Genomic DNA, 11,814 nt, shown 5'->3' with positions numbered 1-11,814 from the left:
TGTTGGTGTCTGACGTTTACCACTGATAAGCCACATCATTTTGTAGACTGTTCCTGGTTCACCACAAGCAGCTGCATTCTCTGCTTGTGTTGCCAGATTATCAATATAATGCTGTTTGTCTGTTCTCACAAGGCGTTTGACTTCCCGGTGTGCCTTGTTATACTGCTCGCGGTATTTGTCCTTTTAGCTTCTGGGATTTTGTGCCTAAAACTTTTTTCTTCAGGGCTTGTCTGGTTTCTGTGGTGTTCCATGTGCTGGATGTAATCCACTCTTTCCTTCTCTTCTGCCTGTAGCCTAGACAGGCTTCACTGCTCTGTTTATAAATTGCTGTTACTTTGTCCCACTTCTTGTTGTTCTCCTCATCTGCATTCCCCTCCTCTTCACGGAGATCTACAACTGCAGAATGAAGGCTTTCTGTATTTCAGGGGCCTTTAGTTTGTCAATATCGTAATGTCTATGTCCCTTTGTTTGGTGGGCCCACACTTCTAATTTTAGCTTGATGGAGGCTGTCCCAAGGTGGTGGTCGCTACCAACATCTGCACCCCTTCTCACTTTCACCTCTATCAGTGAGCGTCACCATTTTCCATTGATTGTGATATGGTCAATCTGGTTCTTCTCTCTGCCATTGGAGAACACCATGTCAGCTTGTGAATTTCACAATGTTGAAATAGGGTTCTGCTGATGACTAGGTCATTCATAATACAGAAACCAACAAGCCTCTCTCCGTTTTCATTCATGGTGCCACACCCATGTCTTCCCATTGCTCTGTCATTGTTTATGTTGTCCTTACTGACCTTGGCATTCAGGTCTCCCATGATGATAGTTAGGTCATGGCATGGTATTCTTTAACTCCGCCTGTAATGTAAGGTAGAATTTGTCCTTTATTTCTTCATCGCTGTCATTTGTCAGAGCATAGCACTGAATCAAGGTGATATGTCTTCCCTTTCAGTCTGGCTCTCATAAGTCTGCTGCTGATGGGTTTCCATTCAAGCAGGGAATGCTCCACTCCCTTCTTCAAAAGGATGACAATACCCTCATGGTGTTGTCCCTCATCCCGTCCAGAATACAGCAGAGTTTCTCCTGAGTCTGTTGTTAATCTTCCTGATCCCATCCATCTGCTCTAGCTGATACCCAGGATGTGTAAGCTGTAGCGTCTCATCTCTGCTGTGACCTGAGCTATCTTTCCTGTTTCGTACATTGTCCCTACGTTCCAAAAACCAAGTCTGGTTTTTGTCTTGGTGTTGAACACTTCAGTCTTCATGCTAGTGGCTTCCTTTTGGCTGTTACCACTGGCAGTCATATGGGTCATTGACTCCCTGAAAGCCATCACACACACACATGGTTATTTCTCCATCGCTGTTTCTGTAACATATTTTGTTTTTTATGGGCCAGGGTTGTTAGCTCTATGCCTAACCCCCAACCTGGAAGACTAGGGTGTCTGTTTTGTCTGGACCTTTTCCCACAGACCAATCCGGCATGGCTGAACCTACCAGGAGCAAACAGCCCCCGCCAACACAGACTCTGGGGATCATTAGAGCATGCAAGCTGTCCCGCCATGACAAGGCACAGACACAAGAGGACATTCTGCAGGCATATGGAATCCCTTTCCGTATAGTCAACATCATCAAAAGCTTTTATTTCAACATTACATGCAGTGTTGATCACAGTGAGCTCAGTTTTGAAGTCAAAACAGGAGTACATCAGAAGTGTGTCACATCTTCAATCCTCTTCAACATTGCCATTGACTGGGTAATGCAGCGTACAACAGAAGACATGCCGAGAGGCATTAAATGAACACCCTTCTCATCCCTTGAAGACCTGGACATCACAGATGATCTCACACTATTACATACCCAACACCATATACAAGAAAAAACAACGTGATTCAACGCATTCAGCCAGCAAATTGGACTGAAAATTAACTGCAGTAAGACTGATATCATGACCTTTACTATTGCCTCACCATCACGGATAGAGGATTATGTTCTCACCAGTATGGAAACATTCACATATTTGGGCAGCACCACCAGCCAGGATGATGGAACAAGCCAGGACATCCGGAGCAAAATCAATAAAGCCAGGAACACCTTCAGGACCTTGCATACAGTCTGGAAATCATCAACATACAAAACCAAAACCAAACTCAAGATTGATCAGAGCTGCGTACTTTCAACGTTACTTTATAGTGCAGAATTCTGGGGAATGAGAAAGTATGACTTGTCCAAACTATCTTCATTCTATATAACCTGCCTCAGAAAAATCCTCCATATCTTTTGGCCCAGAACAAATTCAAACCAAGATCTACTACACAGTGCAGCCAAGAGGATCTGAGCACCATCATTGCCAGGAGGCGTTGGAGATGGATTGGCCATGTGCTTCGGGTGGAAACTGATTCCATCGCCAGAGTGGCAATAAGATGGACACCTGAAGGCAAGCGAAAATGAGGCTGTCTGAAAACAACATGACAAAGCGCTGTGAAAGCTGAGCTGAAAAACTTGGAGCACAGCTGGGGAACCATTGAAAGACTTGCCAGAAACAGACAGGAGTGGAGGAGCTTTGTCGCTGCCCTAAACGCCAGAGGCGTAATGGGAACATGATGATGATAAATGAGTTTGAGCACTACAGAGAAAACCCTCTCTTCCTCTTAACTGCAGGCCTAAGACAACATGCTTACTATGTCTTTGCCCAACCAGAACCACACCTAGCAGGAACAATGCCTTGATCCAAAGGAAACTAATCGCTGAAGATGTGGCACACTATAATTCACATCTGCTAACCTACAAACTACCTGCAACTTATGTCAAATGGTTTATCTTCACCTCTCTGAATCTGGCCTCGTGGGCCCACTTCTGCAGTTCTTTCATATATAGACCTTACTTCAGCATGAACATTCATATAAATCAGTGGGATTACTCGTGTGAGTAAGAATTGCTGGATCCAGCTCTGAGAGCATTCTAGCCAACCCGTTTCTCTCCAAAAGATTTTTCAATAAAAATGAAATTCAACAGCTCTCTGTAACAAAATGAAATTTAAAATTGCTATTGAACTAATTAAGAAACGGTGTTTAAGTCTAAATGTATACTCAGGTTTTAGCATTCAAATGCTTTGAACCTTCAAAACCACACATTTGTCCATGCAAACTGGATGGATATCTGTACCATGTTTCTTCATAGAATATTGAGCATTACAAGGGAATCTGTTGCTAAACCCAGCCCCAGCCAGGGTTGCAGGTGCATTTATTTGCCAAAGGCTTAAAATTCCACTCCCAAGTGGGGCCAGGTTCACCAAATCCACTTTCCTATCCTACTGATGTAGAAATACGTGGGAGAAACTACATAGATAATTAAAGTTTAAGCTGTATTCTTTGTTATAGAAAGTCTGTTGAATAAAGATGATCTTGCAATAAATAGCAGGGAAAAGATACTGCTCTTTTTCAGACTTAGAATTTCAGAATTCTCAGGGACAATTAAGGATGCTACTACTGGAAATACATAGTGAGACTTCACTCTCTCTTTTGTGGGACTAAATGGAAAATGCTTCTTTAGGGTCAAATTCTGTAAAACCCTGCAAAGTCTGAGGCTATGTCTACACTACAAAATTAAGTCGAGCTAACTTACATGGGCATACAGCCAATCCAGTAATTACATCACTTGTGCATCACTTGCTCCTTTGTCGGCAATGCACAATCTCACCAAGAGCACTTGCATCAATTGTGCTGTCAGTGTGGGGCATTGTGGGACGGCTCTGGAAAGCCAGTAATGGTCAATGTAAGCCACATAGTGTCTACACTGACACTGCATCAACCAAACTACATCCATCTTGACTCTATGCTGCTCGTGGAGGTGGGGTATTAAGTCGGCATAGCAGGAAGTTATGTCGGTAGGAGCCAAATTTAAGTGTAGACACTTACGTAGTTAAAGCTGCCTTGTGTTGACCTAACTCTGTAAGGCCTGAGTTAAGAATCACTAGAAAATCTTGGAGGCTGTAGCAGTGGCTTTTGCATACTCCCCTGATGTGAGAGTTTTGGCCAGTGGATCTGTACAGTCATTGACAAGCTCTTCTCTATGGGCCTGATCCAAAGCCCTTTCAAATCAATGGAAAGATGCCCAGTGACTTCAGTAGGCTTTGGATCAGGCTGTAAATCACTCCTCCGTAATTCTGTGGCATGAGTCCCATGGAACATTACTCCATGGCATACACAGAGTTCCTATGTAGCTTCTTCACAGCCTGCACAGTAGAACTATGTGGTGGTTCCACTCCATATAGGAATGTACACCCCTGTGGATAGCTGGGCCAGATTTAGGCCGTAGTGTCCACTGTGCACATAATAACCCTTTACACCAGTGAACAGGTTAAAAATACAACTCTAGGGATCTATGGATATTTTTAGAAAAACATTTAATTACAAGGAACTTAGCAAAGCAGAGCTCGTGATTTTTTTTATAAAGACAGCTGTAAATTGTCATTGGTATTTTCAAAGAGAAATGTAGAAGAGTGTTATAAATATCACATAGATGGGCTAAACTGAAAGAACATCATTTTACTATTAGTGTATTTGTGCTCTTCTATCTCACCATGTAATCCTGCATGTGTATTGCTGGGTTAATACTTAAGGCATGTGGGGAATTCTGCCAAAGTAGCTTCTTAAATCAATAAGCAGGGCTGAGCAGTGAAAGAAGAACTATTTGTATTTGGCTTTTCATTACCAGAAGCCATTCTCCACTTCTGAAGAAACTGATCCAAAGCCCATTGAAGTCAATGGAGGTGAGAGGGAGGGTATCTATTGACTTCTCTGGATCAGGCCCCAGGTGCTTGAATAATTACCTTCCAAAGAGGTATTTGTATTATGGTGCCTCTGTCTTAACACTGTGCAGCCAGGTTAATGAAGTCATGGGCATTTTGCAAGATTGGGCTGACTGTAAACTGTGAAGAAACAAGGTAAACAAAGCAAATTTCGTTCACTTGCCTTTTAAGTGTTTCACAAAAAGGTGAACTTTTCCCCTCCAACATAATGCTAATAAATAACAGATTAATAATTTATTTTATTTCTTTCTCAAATAAGTGAAACTGCCATTCAAAGATATTTATGGAAGTAGTGTGGAAAATATTATTCTCAGAAACTGAGGTTTCCTTGGAGCAGGTGAGGGGCTGGGACAATGTTAATCCACAAAATTGAACAGTCCAACAATGACATTTGTAAAGAATTGCAAATTAATTTGATTCACATCTACAAACTCTTGCAAAACCAGGATCCAATTCTGCAACATGCTGAGCTCCCTCAGTTCTGTGAAATCAATGGTGGTAGTTGAAAACACTCAGCACTGTTGCAGGATAAGGCCCACAGAGCTTAAATACTCACATCTCCTTTTAAATTTAAACACCGATACCTAGAATAGGCCAAAGCAGTGGATCAGTATTCTCCATCTGTAGACTCTTGAAAAATGAAAAGGATACGTGAGTAAGAGTTTCTCCAAATCTGTCTCTTGTACTAACTCTGACATGTGGAATGGGGGGTGAGGGTGCAGGGAGTGGCTAGAGGCAAATGAAGGTTTTGGAACAATTTTTATTGACACTAGAGCAGCCAGAAGGGCTTGATTCATATAGGATGTTTTGTGAGACATAGTAGGATAAGTGACTATTTAGTCAGATTCTGTTTTTGCAGGGTTTTTTAAAAAGTGCTTTTTGAAACGCCGAACATTTTAGTTCAGAGGCTGTGTTTATTAAAACCCCAAACTCTCTTTTGCAAGTTTATTCTGTGCAACCTATCAGCTCAGTGTCTGTTTACAGATTTAGGGTCAGATTTGCAAACACAGGTCTCTGGTGTTACACTTGCAAACAGCAGGGGAAAATAAGGGTTTGCACTGGCAACTATTTGTGCGTGCAGTTAGTCATTTAGATGTTCAGCTACATGCTTTCTGGGTGCAGGCAAGTATTTACAGTAGATGTGACTGACCTACATTGTGCCAGGTTAAGGTTGGGCTGCACATTAGGCCCTTAAGCGATAGCATTTAACCATGAACGTAGAAGTCATATTTCAGTGCAGCACATGCAGAGATCTTAATGCTTCAGATAATCTCACAAACTTTCACAGCTTTTTTTTAGGCATGGCTGTACAGTCAAACCTTATTACCAAGATGCTGTTGGGACCAGCTAACTTGGTTCATTCTGTTTTGGTCATGTATATTATTTTTTTACTAATCAGCAGGGATTCTGTTCTTAACTAAAAAAATCAAATTTTTTGTTAATGTGCATTTCAAAACAAAAAATTAGCATTTGTCACAGTTTTCCACAAGACACTGCATTGTGAAATGAAGGATGTGCCCCCACTGTATTTTCTCTCGGGGTGTTCTTTCTTTGGCTATAAATGATGATGATGGGAGGCGGGAATTAAATTTGATGTACAAAGGAGCTAATGAATACAGATGACAAAAGATGCAGCACTGCAGCAGGCTAGCCAATTGTTTTGTATAAACTTTGTCATATTATTTCATTTCAAATATTCAGCAGTAAGAATCTTACCAAATAATCATCTTTATGAAGCACTGTTTCAGAAGATGCCTAACCTTATAAAGGGAATTAGATGACATTTTTCTGTTAGGAAAAGCTAAAACAAAACTTAGACCTGAAAGTACTATAATGAGAAACTTTCAGCATACTGGATTTCTAGAATCATTCTATTTAGAGCGAGAAAAAGATCTGTTAGATCATCCAGTCCATCTTCTTGCTAATGCTGGAGAATTCTCACAAAGAAGATAAACATAGTCCATGTACAGGGCCCTCTCCTGGACTATTTCTGTACCCAAAATGCCCGTCAACTGTATTGCTGATATTGGATGGGACTTCAGTGGGAGTTTTAGGATCTTGATCCTGCAAAGTCCTGAACACTCATCAGGTTCTGACTAAGCATTCCTGCAAGTTGCTGAGATTGCTTAACTTTCACTAAAGTTAGTGGGAGTCAAGGGTTTTCAACAGCTTGCGGGGTTGAACCCTATGTGGGAAAGGAATGCAGGATCTGACCCCAGTTGCATCCTTTTCCTTCGAGCCAGTATGCAGGGATGTATACACTACTTTGTTTAAACAGCAGCATATGTGGATTTTCAAGTATTATTTTTCTAGTATCAAGCTAGTGGTTAATATGTATGTTTTGCTGTATTGCCATCAATACTGTAAAAAATGTATAATCAGTACAGCTTTAATTCTTGTAAAACTGAAATTGGTGTGTAAAACAATGTACAAATTGTGTTTCATAGACAGAAAAGCTTGTATTACTGAATATGTAATATATGTGAAATGAATATATCAGTCTATTTTTGCCATGGAAATAAATATTTGAAGCAATTTTGGATTTTGTTTGAGTTGTACTGAAAAAAGCAGTCAGTGAACTTAATTATGATCAGTCTAAATACTTTCCTAACTCCTAGATGTGATGGCAGAAATACATTCAGTATAATAGATCCCCTTTCCTAAAGTCTACAGCAGATACTGTAATGTACCTAAAGGAGAGGGTAAAGCTCTTGCTATTGAAAATTAAAGATATTAATAATTATCCCCTTTGCAGCAAAAGACTCATTATTTCTGCCCTGCCATTATCACCTCATAGTCCATTTTGCATTAATGCAGTGAGTAATATTAAGAATGTTTGATTATGAATACCAGCAGTTCCCTTCAATGAACAATTAGAAAGGGAGGGATAACACTTGACCTCCCTAGAAAATTCTGTTTTCAGTAGCTCTGAAAGTAATGCACACTAGAAACAGATTGGTGATAATAAACTGCCTTACAGATACGGTTATGGAATATATAACCTTAATAACTTGATATAAAAAGATTGGGATAGAACGGTCGAGGGTTAATTATGTATGAAATCCCCTGCAGCCAACTTGATTAGCCATATCATCATGATTTGTAATTTAAGTAACAGTTAGTTGACAAACTCCAGGAAAATTCCATCTTTACCCATAGATTACGTGCTGTAGCTTTGCAGAAACACAGTGTATCTGTATGGCAATTCTTATATATTTCACAGTCATGGTAGCACCTCGTTGTTGCTTCTATTGGCTTAGCTGGCATGCCGAGACTGTTTGTTTACCTGCAGCGTCCGCAGGTTTGGCCGATTGCAGCTCCCACTGGCCACGGTTAGCCGTTCCAGGCCAATTGGGTCTGCGAGAAGCGGGGGCCAGTACATCCCTCAGCCCACGCTGCTTCCCACAGCCCCTGTTGGCCTGGCACAGTGAACCATGGCCAGTGGGAGCTGCAATCAGCCGAACCTGCGGATGCTGCAGGTAAATAAACCGTCTCGGCACACCAGCTAAGCCAATAGAAGCAACAATGAGGTGCTACCATGACTGGAAATATATAAGAATGGCCATACTGGGCCAGACCAATAGTTCATCTAGCCCAGTATCCTGTCTTTTGACAATGACCAATGCCAGCTATAAAGTAGATATAAATTATATGTTTCCCAGTTATGATAATATCTCACTATGCCGCCCCACTACAACCATCTAACCAATAGGCAGCCTTTGTCACCTTAACACATTCATGGACCTGCTCACCGCTGAATAAGCAGTTTCACTACAATGGTCCACCATAGAAACATGGAGGTGAAGGGGCCTGATCCAACCAGAGGTTAAATAAATGGGCGCTTCCCCACTAACCCAAAGAAAGGAAGGCAAACAACTTCTGTGCTTTTTGGGGAATTGTTTGCTTCTCTCATGCACTGTGTACAGGGCATTTTCAATAACTTAGTTGTTGGGCTGTAGCATCCGTTTGTCATGGAAATATCATGGAAGCCTGATCTGTGGACACTGATGTAAAGCTAGCTTCCGGTCAGTGTACAATGCCAATTTTAACATTTGTTTCTTTTCCTGCAGTTCCCATTCCAAAATATAGACCCTGTTTAAGCTCCCACTACAATTATTTCTTCCAGTCAAGCTAGGGCAACCACATTTTCAAAATGCAAAAGCGGGACACGTGCAGGAGCCCTGCCCCCTGGTCAGGCCAGAAGCTGGAGTTGGACTGTGGTAAGAAGGAGCCTGGGCCACTCTTGGGAGCCCTGGACCCTCCACCTGCCCTGGGCAGGAAGCCTGAGAGCAGCCCCAGCCTGTGGCCCCGCGCCCAGGAGCGGACCGCACAGTGGCCCGGGCTCCCTCGGTAGCTCTTACTACTGCCCAGCTCCAGCTTCTGGCCTGGCCAGGGGTGGAGCCTCATGGGGAAGAGGAAGAGCAGGAGACGGGGCCTTGTGGTGAGGGGCTAAGACCCCCCTAAGCCCCCACTCCTGGGAAAAGGCTGGCGCTGCCCCTGAGCCTCAGGCAGATGTGGAGTGACGCCACAGGGAATCTGGGCCAAATGCTGTCCTGGAGTCATTCAGCCCAGGAGCGGGACTTGAACTCTGCATTTTGGGACTGGCCCGCCCAATTCGGAACAGGTGGTCACCCTAAGTCAAATGTGTTAGGCATTATACAAACTCAAAAGGTAGCCCAGGGCTCTTTTCACAAACAGGACTTAGGCCTAATGCCATGGCCCTGAGTTAGGCATCCAGGCTCTCCAGACGATGTTGTGGAGAGTCAGGTGCCTAAGAAAGGGGTCCTTCCAAGCCAGCATGCTGAGCAGGGTGCTGCCTAAGCTAGCCAGGAGCGAAATGCTCAGGAAAGGGGTGGAGCTCAGATTCACAAAGGAACTTAGACACCTAACTCACATGGATCTAGGCCTTAAGCCTTCTGACTTCCAAGCCACAGGGAGGTGCCTATCTCCACTAAGGATCTTCAGCCATCAACCCTCACCTGGAGTTAGGCACCTAAGCTGGATCAACCCTTTCTCACACCTATGGACCCACCTACCCCATTATAGCCAATTGGTGAGGGCAGGTGGGAGACCTGCTTTCAGATCCTTGCACTGCCTGATTTGGAGTAGGGACTTGAACTCAGCTCTCCCACATCCTAGCTGAGGGCCCTCGCACCCAGCCTATTGCGTATTCTAGTGTGAGTGGCTCAAGCTCTCCTGTTGGAGCTGTTCCACTTTGTATACGTAATGAAATATTCAGTGAGACAGAGGGAACGGCTCCCTGTGTAGTGTTTCATGAGCCCCGGCATTAAAGAGTAAGCGGGGTTTCCAAGGATTACAATGGGCATTTTGACTCCCCCTATGGTGATCTTCTGGTCTGGGAAGAAAGTCCCAACTTGCAGCTTCTTGAACAGGCCTGTGTTCCGAAAGATGTGTGCGTCATGCACCTTTCCAGACCAGGCTGCATTAATGTCCATGAAACACCCATGGTGATCTACAAGCACCTGGAGAGCCATAGAGAAATACCCCTTCCGATTTATGTACTCAGAGGCTAGGTGATCTGGTGCCAGAATTGGAATATGCGTCCCATCTATCGCCCCTCCGCAGTTAGGGAAACCCATTTGTGCAAAGCCAGCCACAATGTCACCCATGTTGCCCAGAGTCACAGCTTTTCTGAGCAGGATGTGATTAATGGCCCTGCAAACTTGCATCAACACGATTCCAACGGTCGACTTTCCAACTCCAAACTGGTTAGCGACCGATTGGTAGCTGTCTGGAGTTGCCAGCTTCCAGATTGCAATAGCCACCCACTTCTCCACTGGTAGGGCAGCTCTCAATCTCATATCTTGGCACTGCAGGGTGGGGGCAAGCTCAGAACACAGTCCCATGAAAGTGGCTTTCCCCATCCGAAAGTTCTGCAGCCACTGCTCGTCATCCCAGACCTGCATGACTGTATGATTCCACCACTCAGTGCTTGTTTCCCAAGCCCAAAAATGGCATTCCACTGTGGTGAGCACATCCGTGAATGCTATAAGCAATCTCGTGTCATATGCGTTATGCGAGACGACATTATCGTTGGACTCCTCACTGTCAGTTTGTAGCTTAAGGAGTAACTCATGCTGGCAAGACCCATCAGCATATTCCTCACAAGTTCAGGATCCATTACTACAGACCGAAAGGGAAGACAGAGCATGCAGTATGAAAAACATTGAAAGATGGCGCCAAATGTGGACAGAAGCGCTGGGATGCGAAGTGATGCGTCACAGGGCATTGGGACAGGACCCAGAATGTCCCGTACCACGCCCTTCCCACAAGTCACGGTGCCAGAATGGGAAGAGGTGCTCTGTGGGATAGCTGCCCATAATGCACCGCTTCCAATGCCACTGCAAGTGCCGCAAATGTGGCCACGCCACTGTGCTTGCAGGTGACAGTGTGAACACATGGCAGCGCTTTCCCTGCTGTGGTCTCCGAGGGCTGGTTTAACTCAAAGCGCTCTACATCTGCAAGTGTAGCCATGCCCTGAGTCTTTTTCCCTGTGAGTCCCTTTATAACCTGTTTTGTGACCACTGAGTATCCCACTTTGGAAATTTTCTTCTTGCTCCACTTCCACCCCTCCCAGCAGACAAGTTAGAGAGAACTGTTTCTCCTAGGGTGCAATTACTCTTTTGTTCTCCCCAGGTAAGGCCTATTCAGATGCTAATGGTCCTTAATTAATCCATTATTCCGTTTCAGAGTAACAGCCGTGTTAGTCTGTCTTTGCAAAAAGAAAAGGAGTACTTGTGGCACCTTAGAGATTAACCAATTTATTTGAGCATGAGCTTTTGTGAGCTATTATTGTCTCTAGTATGGTAGGGCTTAAAGGTTGATCAGGAATGATGGATACACAGCGACAGAGAGGCACTCATGACACAGCAATTTTCATAGTTAACAACTGCATAATATCATGCATAGGTTTCCCAAATGGTCACGGTAAGTGTGAATGTTGGTGCAAGCAGGGTGCTGTCATGGAAAAGCTGGCTGAAAAGGTGAGTT

This window comes from Lepidochelys olivacea (assembly GCF_965140295.1).
Source record: "Lepidochelys olivacea isolate rLepOli2 genome assembly, chromosome: 6".
NCBI classification, from domain to species: domain Eukaryota; kingdom Metazoa; phylum Chordata; order Testudines; family Cheloniidae; genus Lepidochelys; species Lepidochelys olivacea.
Note: the sequence above shows the minus strand (reverse complement) of the source record.